The following is an 11,981-nucleotide window of genomic DNA, read 5'->3' as shown; positions in this document are numbered from 1 at the left end:
GAACCCTCGCAGTATCAATCTACGGATCAACAGTACGATCCGTAGTATCAATCTACGGACTATCAATGGCCACTGTGGTTCCACACTCTGTCAGATTTCCCTAATTTGCCTTCCATGCCTTGCCTACTGATCTACGACCATCACTTACAGAGCGTCACTGGACCTACGGTCCGTAGATGCCCTTTCTGCAGTTATTTCAGCTGTCCCTTTAATTCCACGCCTGAACGTCTTTCCTGCAAAATATGATAAAAACCAATCCAAAAAGCCCCTAAACACACACAACTTGTAAGTGAAATATATCAGAAATACCGTAACCTCACGGTATATCAATAGCACGCAGGCAAGGCTGTTTCTCCCCACATATCGTCAGATAGACTAGAGCTTAAAAGCATTGCGACCCTAAAAACTCAGGAGGATTCATCCTAAAAAAATCTAGAACTCTAGCTGCAGCTGACCCAACATTAGCATTAGTAGGAATTGGGACCTGCTGATTGTTCAGGTTGGTAACACTCTGAGCCAACAGTGAATGGCGTTCTGAAACTCTGCATTTGAAACTTCTTGATCTGGGACTGGAAGAGCTACGCTAGCATTTCGGGCATTCACATTCCTGGCATTAGCTCTACGAGGAGGCCTAATCTGAAACACATAACGTGGATTTAGAAACGAGGAATTAGATCATACCTTACGCATGATAAGAGTAACAAGAAAATGAAGTTTTTGCCTAAAACACTTTGTAGCCTCCATTAGATGTGGTGCACTTCACACCCATGATAAGGACTCTACTCAGTGCGACTTTTTCAGACATCCCAAGACTCATGAACCTAATGCTATGATACAGAGTTTGTCACACCCTGAGCTACCCCTAAGACGCGGACACGAGACCTAGGATCACGAGTGACCCCAAGCTAACCCTTCTGGCATATCATAAGCATACTAAATAAACTATTGTAAAGAAATACTCTGCAGAATATAAATCATAAGAAGAACTAAAATGAAATGATGGGGAATACCCATACTCTATGAATATATATGAAAACTGAGAGTTTAACAACAAATGAAAAGTCAAACTCGAATACTAAAGCTGAAACTAACTATGTCTGAATTAAAGCCTCTAACTGACTAGAAATGCTGGGACATGCCCTAGCTAGATCTAGCAAATACTGAAAACTAAAGACTAAAAGCAAAAGTAAATAATCATATCAATCGTCCTCGAAGAATGAGGACTCACCACTGATGTTGTTGAACTGAACAGCGGGAATCGATCTATGTGTGACCTGGAAGCTGAGAACATGAACCTACAACACGAGAAGATGTAGCGCAGAGTATGCGTCAGAACTTGAAAGTTACTGAGCATGCAGGATAGAGTAAAACTGAACAATAATCATAACTGAACCAAAGCATATATCTGAGCAATGATAAGATAAGCATGGTACTGTACTGGAAATACTGAACATGAACTATCTGAATGCAATGACCATGTTTATAACATGTTGAAACTGAAATCTGATTGTATGTGATAACATGGTCAATGCAATAGAATCTAACTGAAAGAGAGCTACTAATAACCGACATAAAACCATATGATCTAAATATGGAGTCCGATGTATACGCCCTATCGAGAGGACCCAATGTACCCTGCTAGAGGTATAGAGGCATGATTGGCGTGATCACTAAAATGAAGCCCACAGAGGGGACTTACAATGTATGGGGCACGTAGTTTTGGGACTATGAAGGTGACTGACCCTAGTGCAACTCGGTATTAAGCTTCTCCCACTTGATTATGTAATTCACAATTTATGACTGAATTTCTGTAAATACTGGATAGCTTAAAATACTAACACGCTAACTGAAAATGCAACATTAATGTGTTGATAATGAAACATTCAAATCTGAGGCATGTATATCTGAAATATCTGACCTAGCATGTGCATTTCAAGAATTAAAAGATCTACATAGCTAAGGTTCTGAATTTATGAAATAATCTACGCAAAACCATACTAAAATCATGATAATTTGATTAGGAACATTAAAGTAACTAATTCGTATTGATCTGCTGAGATTTTAGAAACCCTAGGTCTAGATAATATTAAGGGAATCAAGAATCTAACTGAAATCTAGGGACCTAATGGGTGGAAGGAGAAGGACCACATAAGGGGTCCTTGAGAAGGACCACATAAGGGGTCCTTGAGAAGGACCACATAAGGGGTCCTTGAGAAGGACCACATAAGGGGTCCTTGAGAAGGACCACATAAGGGGTCCTTGAGAAGGACCACATAAGGGGTCCTTGAGAAGGACCACATAAGGGGTCCTTGAGAAGGACCACATAAGGGGTCCTTGAGAAGGACCACATAAGGGGTCCTTGAGAAGGACCACATAAGGGGTCCTTGAGAAGGACCACATAAGGGGTCCTTGAGAAGGACCACATAAGGGGTCCTTGAGTAGGACCCCATAACAGCCCAAAAGCTGTCCAAAACAGTGCCTCCCACCAAGGGCATCCATGAACCGTGGATGGACCCATGCTCCATGGAAAGGGGTCGTGGGTCAAGGCCTGATGGTTCCTGCAACTTTTAGCTCCAGTACTCCACCCACGAAGGACCAGTACGGTCCGTAGACCCACCCACGGTCCGTGGGTGGAGGTCTAATGGGTTGGGGCAGATTTTTAGTAAAGTGTTTTAAGTTAGGGGATTAGGGGTTAATTGGTAATTAGTTAAGGGTTAAGGGAGGTCAGTTAGTTAGTTATTAAACCACTTATATAAGCCTAATAGACCCCTAAACTAAGTGTTTCAAGCTTGGTTAGGACTTTGATTTAAGGTATGTTAGCTTATTCATCTATGGGTTCTTCCACCCATAGAGCCCCCCTAGATTTCCCCCAAATGTGAAGTCAAAAACCCAATTCTAGCTAGGGTTTCTTCCTACATTGTGGGTAGAGTTTGAGTATGATTCCAATATAGTGGATAATACTTAATTATGATTGAATTGGCATTGAATTATGATATTATGATGAATTTGTGTGAATTACATGGTTAACCCTAGTCTAATTGATGAATTTGATATTTTATGGATTTATGCCATGAGAGGTGAAATTGAGGATTCATAGTTGATCTTTTAAAGTCAATTTCATGTGTAGTAATTGTTCAATATTAGGAACCTATGGGCATGAATTGAACTAGACTCTATTATATATGATGGATCTTGACTTGTAAAGGAGAAGTTGAACCTCTATGATGAATTATCACTAGAATCACCTAGTAATGAAGAATGTGATTAGAATACCTTGAAATCTAGGTTTCAATGAAGGTAGTAAGAAATAAAGCTTGAGTGTAGGGCTTTTAGTCATGAATGTTGATCACTAGGGTTTTTAGAGTAAAGACAATGTGATGAACTAGATGTGTTAAGGCTTTGAGAGTAAAGTCTAAATGTGAATAGAAGGCTAATGAATAGAATTGTGATGAAAGACCTTTACCTACTTAATTCACCTTAGGAATGATAGATGGTAGGAATTCATAGAATCACTTGAGTCATGATGATACTCTTGTCTAATGTAGAATTCTAGACATTATATTAGGCATGAGTATGAACTTAACATGAAAGGTGTTTTCACAAAGTAATGGTTCTAAGGTTGAAAGGCTTTTCTCACCTAAGGAAACCTAAGGCTAAAGAGCCTTCATACCTAGGTCATGGATGGTTATAGTTGCTCACGCATTGTCTAAAAGAGGTATTTTAATGAATTAGCATGGATTGGTTGTCAAGGACATCTTTTCATAAAACTTGAGTCGAAGTAGAGACTTAATGATTATCTTGTGGGATTTAGGCCTAGCACCAAGTGGATATTGAAATGAGATGGAGGTTCACACCTAGTTGAGTTTGGGCTTCCAACATGGGATCTTTCACCTAGAAGAGTCTGGATTTCCCAAAGTGAGTCTCATGAGATGGAAACCTTCACCTAGTGGAATTTTGGGTTTCTAGAAGCAATCTTTGTATCCCATAACTACGTGCCCGTAGGAAAGTTAGCTAGTGGATCCAACTAAGCTAACAAACCGGTTCTACCTTAGGCAAGTGGACCAACCCTTGACGGTGTGGGTAACACCGTGAGAGATCATGTGATAGCTCATATGTTCTCATGTCGGTTAAGGCTATATCCCAACTACAACAAGATTAGTAATGAACTAAGATTATGCTTAATATATCATCTCTGAGAGTTCAAACCTCATGGACTAATATTATGCTTGAGAAAGCATCTCCTAGAGTCCAACATAATTAATGGTCTAAGATTGTGCTTGAAGAAGCATCTCCTAGAGATCAAACTGAATGGATAAGATTATGCTTAAGGAAGCATATCCTAGAATCTAAGACAATAAATGAACTAAGATGTGCTTGAAGTAGCATCTCCTAGTATTCAAACTGAATGGACTAAGACTATGCTCGTGGAAGCATCTCCTAGAGTTCAAAAGCATTAATGGACTTGGACATTCTTAGGGAAGTATCTCATAGGGTCCATCTTAATAGTGAACCTAGACATGCTTAAAGACGTATCCCATAGGGTTACCCTAATAATGAACTAATATGTGCTTAAGAAATACCTCATAGTGTTCTAAGGTTTAAAGGGAGGGACTAGTTTCCAACTAAGAAGTATGAGTATGAGGACCTAAAAGTGGTACTTAGTATGAATAGTATTATGGGATGCCCTTCATGCATTGCACAAGTATGACTTAAGGTTATTCAAGAAAGTGTTCTCTTTTATGATGCATGTTTAGACAGGATTGTGCTAGAGTTGCCTTCCTTGTAATGTTATGATTGATTAAAGGTGAGAGATTCCCTTGGTTATGAAGTTAGCTAAGAACTAGACCAATGAGTGGTAAGTATGCATATGGTGACTTCAAGGTTATGCTTAGTGTGAATGGTATTATGGGATGCCTTTCATGCATTGCACAAGTGTGCTTTGAGGTTACTTAGAAGTATAGTGCTCTTAGTACATGAAGCCTAGGTCTTGACTATGCATATAGACTATGATTAAGATGACCAATAAGGGATGCTTAGCTTGGATGGTATTATGGGATGTTATTAATGCATTGACAAGTATGCTTTGGAGGTTACTTGAGAATAGTCCTATTATGGTACAAATGACCAAGAGTTGAATTAGGCTTATGTGATGCTTATGTTGGAGACTTTGCTTATTATTATGATATTGTCTCTTATGCTTATAATTGATGTTTTATGAAGTGTTTCATATGATTTTGGATTATCTCTTATATTGACTAACCCTTATCTTATGCTCTTATGATTATACTAGCAAACATATTTAGTACATTTTATACTAATGCATACTTTTCCTACATTCTAATCAAATGTAGGGTTTCGGAGATTGAGTTCCATTCTTGGCGGATAGGTTTCTAAGGAGCAAAGGAGTTGAAGATTTGGTGAGTCCTCATAGCTTCGAGGACAAACCCATTATTTCCTTTATGTCTTTTATTTCATGTTATGAGACTATTATTGGCTATGTCCCAAAGGTTTTAATTCAAGTTGAGTTTAGAAGGTTTGAGAATAAAGTGTAGTAAAGACTTCCGCTTGCATTTTATAAAGACTTCGATTGTATGGATAAAGTTTTTAAATTTTCTGTACTTTTCTATTATTTTATGTTCATGATATGTTAAGGTCTTATATGAGACCCCTTCGAGGTCAAGTGCTCCATGTTACATTTAGGGTATACCCCTGGGTTGTGACAAGAACTGATGGAAACCTGCTGCGTACTTGGAGAGGGGTTGGGTCGACTCTTTCTCATTCTGCATTCTAAGTTTTCTAAATTTTGGTAAATGATTTGCTTAGGGTAGATTCCAATTAAGGTCCTAGGATTGAAATGATCAAAACTACGTAGTTTAGGGGTTAAACGACTTAGTTTAGGGGTCCAACGCATAGGGAAAAGACCAAAAGACCCCTGACTTAACTGTTGTCGGGGGTCACCGACAGACCGTGGGTGGACTGACGGTCCGTGCTGGTTGGCCGTCGTTCGTGACTAGGACTGAAGTATGAGGGGACTGATTCACAAACTAGGACCATGCCCAAATGACATCAGTACATTGAATGTACGAGCATGCGAGGGGAAAACAAAACATGACATAAGCTTGAACTGAATGCTGAAGAAACACTTACCTCAACTTTACTGAACTCATGGATACTCAACTCAATGCATAAATAAAAAATAGTAAAGATGCAGTTTATATAAAGCATTTAAAACAGTAGGTAACAACTCAATATACATATATAATAGAGTAATATAATTTTGTGTGTATATATATATATAAAAAAAGTAATATACTTCTGTGGGAGTTTCTCTAACCGACAACCATCACTATGAGCTATGTGATGGTACAACGTCTCGCCCACGCTACCAGAACTGTTCTATAACTTGCCAGGATATAATACGCCTCAACTAAGTGGATCCACTAGTCTATGCTAAAAATCATTAAGAAATCATCAAAGAAGTATGACCCTTTCTACCCATGATGGCTACATTATTTATAGAGACTTGATTTATTATGAACTCATCCCCATATCAGTGCTCAATACTACTCCCAAAATATACTCAGCTCATATGTTTGAAAACATAAATCTGTCTTTGTGGTTTGATATTATTACTCAAAAAGCTTATCGCTTTAAAGAGATGGAAGTCAAAGCTACTCATGAAAACTCATTTCGAAATCGATGTTTCCTTTCTTGTCTAGACTTAGTTCCCATATAAATCTTTTGAAGAAATGAACTTCACTGTTATTCTTAATCAACTCAATGCTCAAGTCTTTAAAACAAGTTTAAAACGATTGTGAAAGACTTTTGAAGGACTCTAAGAACTCTCTTGACTTGACTCTTAACTCTACCTTGAATTTGAATTATGAATTCAAGGTTATGATTTGTGATAGGAATGATATCGTGATGTTTAGCAGTGTTTTTAGATAGTTAACCAAGAGAAATGATCAGATGTGGAGATGCATTTTAATATTTGGTCGAAGTAATTTTTGAGGCAGAGGGGTCTGCGACGCAAAGAGAAAAAGTTCCACTTCTGAGAAACAGGTTCGCGACGCGGACCTAGAACCCAGATTCTACGGACTTTTTTTCTTCTTCGTTTTCTTACCTCAATTCGGCTAAATTCAGTTCATTTTCTCAATTTGTCTTTAGATTTAAATACCAAGTACATGTACACCAGAATCTATCCATAGACGAACCTATAATCGATAGGGTTTCCTCAAGAACTCAACAATATCATCTTAACTCAAGAACTAAAGCCAATTTCAAGAACACAACTCAAGATCATCAAACTTTCAACTTTCTAGAACAAATCTCTCTGAAATAAACATGATTGGCACGTGAGTGAACTAACTCAACGCTATGAAAGTCTCACATACCTCGTGGGGATTAACCCTTGGCGAACTTCGCAATCAAAATCGCAAGAACTTGACGAATCTTTACTTTTTCTCCTCCTTTCTCCTCTTGAGTTCTTTCTCTAAAAACCCTAGCATGAAATTTGAGTGTGTAAACTGAACCAATTCAGTTGAGACCCCCAAATAAACTACTAAAAACGGATTTAATTAATTGGGTAATGAAAAGACCAAAATACCCTTCAAAAATTCGGGTGACTTTCCTTTTCCAGACAGCCCGACTTCAAACGGGCATATGTCCCTCATACGAACTCGAAAATGAGCAAACTCGGTGTCGTTGGAAAGATAATTCAAAGACCTTTCATATAGTATCTTGTATACCACCTAACTCATCCTATGCTAGGAGTTATGGTCATTTGAAGTTGACCCAAAACTTATACTTAGCTTAACTTGTCAAATTTCCAAATTTGATTATTTCCAAAAATGGTTTCTCTCTAATTCTAGTTCTTTCAAATAACGGGGTGTTACATGTAGAAAGAAAAAGCAATACAGTATAAGAATAAAAGTACTACTACGTCAGACACCACTAAGCCTAAACCCTTCGAAAAGCAAGAGAACACTCCACTACAACCTTCTACCTTAATCGGCGATCTCCATGCTTAAGCATTTTCTGTAATTGATGAAATCGGTTTATTTTTTCTTCTGAGCTTTGAAAGGCGAATTATCTTATGTATTTGCCAATAATAATTTTACCTCATGCACTATGATATTTATAAGCCAAAAGTTTGCCTAGAATTCTGTAGAAAAGCTCAAAAGTTATGTTGGAGAATGGAAGAGACATTTCTTAAAAATGCGTTTTAAAACACCTTTTACATTTTTTAGTATTTAAATATAATATAATATGATATAATTATTATTTAATATTTAATTACTTAGATATTTTATAACATTTTGAATTAAGATAGGGGTAAAATAGTATTTCAACTTTTACTTTTGTGGCTTCCCACTTTTAGTATAATACTAGTCTCACGGCACGTGTGTATCGTATCATATCGTATACAATATTGGAAATAGAATTAATATTACTAAATTAAAGCTTTTTAGTAAATAATTATAATTGAAAGAACATAGGAAAAGTGATTATAAATGATTAATACATATTATCATAGAGTTACTTATTTTTTAGATCAAAATGACAAGATATCAGTGAAACTTTTCAAAATACATTCAAAGTTTAAATATGGGGAGAAAATGACATTTCTTTAGTAGTGTTGTTTTTTACTTCACTCAATTTTGTAAACAAATAGTCTTTCCTCTTGAGGTTATGACCATAAATGATGGACACCATTTAAGTACAATTTTTCTCTTAAAAATTCATACTTGAAATTTAATATGTGCATGACACTAATAACGATAACCATAAATATTTCAATATTTTATCTTTATACGTAATTTATCTTTTAAAAAAATTATTACTCAATTAATATTTGTGTAAGGCTATCATAGAGAGGTAGTTTTACCCAAAAAAAAAATGTACTTCTATAGTGAATGTCAACACTATTATAAGTAGAATGTTATAGAGACAAAAAATATAACCTCGAAAATTAGTTCTAAAGAAAAATAGGAGATTATAGTGAAATGTTGTTATAACGAATGGTAGTTAAATAGAGGTTTCAGTGTATGTCAAATATTTAGCTTGACAAATTCTTTGTTATATATATATATATATATATATATATGTATATATATATTTCTGTCACATGCATATCATATAGTTGGTGTCTAATGAAAGTATCATTTTGTCGCATGCATATCATATAGTTGGTGTCTAATGAAAGTATCAAGTATCTTATAGAAGTTGTATCGTGATATAAAACATTGAACTTTTTCAATAAAAAAATAACAGATGAATAAAATTTAAAGTATTATTCATAGAATTTTTAATTTGATTTAATATCATTTTATGATCAATCTTCATTTTCTTATCTATTTTATATGGCTAGCAATTACTGTATCTTACGACATAACTTTTTCTCAGATTAAAATTAACACAAAATATAACAGGAAATTCATACTTAAAATAATTCATACTCAATATAAATATAAAAAAAACATATGGAACAATTCATAGTCAATTAAGAAGGAAGACAAAAATAGTTCATGCTATATCCACTCTAGTGTTCCATTTGTTGAAATCTCAACACTTTACTTTCTCCATTCATTTTTACTTACATTTCTATCAAAAAAATAATTATCATCATTGATATATTATCATATTATAAGTAAAAGTGAAAATCTATTTTTGAAATAGTGGACTAAATATTGAAAATAATAATTCAATGGACTACGTTGATTCCCGCTGGTTTAGCAAAATTAGGAAGAAATTCCTTCATTAAGGGTAAAAGAATAAAAAATGGAAAAATAAAGAAGAAATATCCTACCTCAATCATGGGCCCTTTTTCGTATTTTTTATTACTATTGTCTCTATCACAACTTGATCTATTAATTTTTTTTAGAAAAATAATCCACGATGTGTGTATTCGTCACTTTTTACTCGCTTTGTGAACACAAATTATTAAATTCTCTCTCGAATGAAAACACTTAACAAATTAATTAAAGAATCAAAACAAGAAAATGAAACGAAAATCCCCTTGGACTATATTTAGAAGTTCTCTGTGTGAAGCAAAGTTCATAGTTAATTGCACATTTCTCTGTTCTCTTCCTTTCTTCTTTAATAGAAAGTCAATATCTAAATTCCAAAGAGTATCGGCGAAATATATCAATGGATTAGGGATGATTCATTTATGAAACTTTTGAGTCATCTCAAATAGTCACAGAAAAGAGATCCCCAAGAATTTATAAAGAGCGGATGGTTGTGATTTATGACCAAATAAAGATGGAGGTTTAAATTGTTGTGACCATTCATAGGAAATAAGTCTTTTTAAAAATAAATAAAATATGTAGGTTAATTAAAAGTGTATTAATGTTCTAAAATGATACAAATAATATTGAAGTATGTAAGTGATGAAAATCATAAGAGGAAAATACGAGTATGAATTGATGAATAATTTGCTACAATTTGTTCACCAATTCTTTATTATGTAGTACCTCGAATTTCGTTGAATTTTGAACTTAATCAATTGTTGCAAATAACACTTGAGATTTTTTTAAGAAGAAGAAGAGGAGAAAACTTAAAAAACTGTAGTTAAAAAGTGAGAGGAAACCCCTCTATTTATAGCTAACAAATAGTAGTATGAATAGGTGCTAATTGTGACTTATCAGAAAAGTCACAACCCTTCGAAACAGGCACTGCTCATAGGAAAAGTCACAACCCTTTTAAAAAGTTACGACTTATAGGAAAAGGCAAAATCCTTTGAAAAAGTAACAGCACTTTGAAAAAATCGCAACCCTTCTAAAAAGTCAAAACTCATTGGAAATGTCACAACCCGTCAAAAAAGTCTCAACCCTTCAAAAAAGTCACAATTCATCGGAAAAGTCACAACCCTTTAATGTGAAAAGGTATCTACATTTAATATAATACAAGTAATTAAATGAATATAATCTAAAAATAATAATAAATTCTAACTAATAAAGATTATTAGATTTTTAATATTATCAATGAAATGAAATCAATCTATGGTTATGGGCTACCTTACAATCATATTATATTCTAATTGATACAACTTCTTAATTTATCCAGATTATTCATTAATAAGGTTAATTCAGTAAGAATCCATTAAGTTCTAACTCAATTATTCTAGTCACTTTCACACCTATAGATCTATGGTAGAGAACCTTTACAAGAATACATTTATAAATCTAGTAAATAAATTGATAACACTCAACTATATCTCGCATTTAAGACATGGGTGGTCACATGCAAAAACAATACCTAACTTATGAGGTCAGAATCAAACCACAAGGATTGAAAGAAAGTATTACGCTCAAATCGCTCTATAGACTCAATAAAAATTTCACTCCCCGAGACTACACTCTTGTTGTGGCCGACACTCAATGCCATTTCTGGCCCGAGTATACCTATAACATGGAATTGGATTTGAGCTTACATCTAAAAATGAGAAAAATAATACGTTTGAAAGAATTTAAAGAGACTAATTTGATAACACTCAACTACACATCTTATAATTCAACGTGTAGGCGGTCATTAGCAATATAAAACCCAACGAGGAGTTGGGGTTGAATCCCATAAGGAACGGTAAGCAAGAATTCAACAATAATGACCCTCCGGGTCATTTATGTGTAATTGTCCTTTGTTTATTATTAGAGTGTTCCTATAGTGACCCCACTCATTTATGACTTGCTGAGACTGATAGCTTTATATCTTGGTCGTTAGTGTAGTTTTTACACGAATATTTAGGTTTTGGAGTTTTTGAACCTTGAACTGGTGATTTTGATTAAAAGTTTAGGAAGACGGTCTCATAATTCAATTATGACAGTTTAATAAGCTCTAGAAGGGTCATTTTAGAGTAGTGGCATGGCCGAGTAAAAATTCGGTGGCGTTCCATGGTAGTTTGTGCCATTAGGCATTTTAGATTTTAAGCTTTGGTAGGTTTGACGTTGGTCAACATTCTTAATAAACGTGCCTAGATGTGA

The sequence above is a fragment of the Solanum tuberosum genome, unplaced genomic scaffold (assembly GCF_000226075.1).
Source record: "Solanum tuberosum cultivar DM 1-3 516 R44 unplaced genomic scaffold, SolTub_3.0 scf00054, whole genome shotgun sequence".
In the NCBI taxonomy this organism is placed as follows: domain Eukaryota; kingdom Viridiplantae; phylum Streptophyta; class Magnoliopsida; order Solanales; family Solanaceae; genus Solanum; species Solanum tuberosum.
This window is presented reverse-complemented; position numbering follows the sequence as displayed.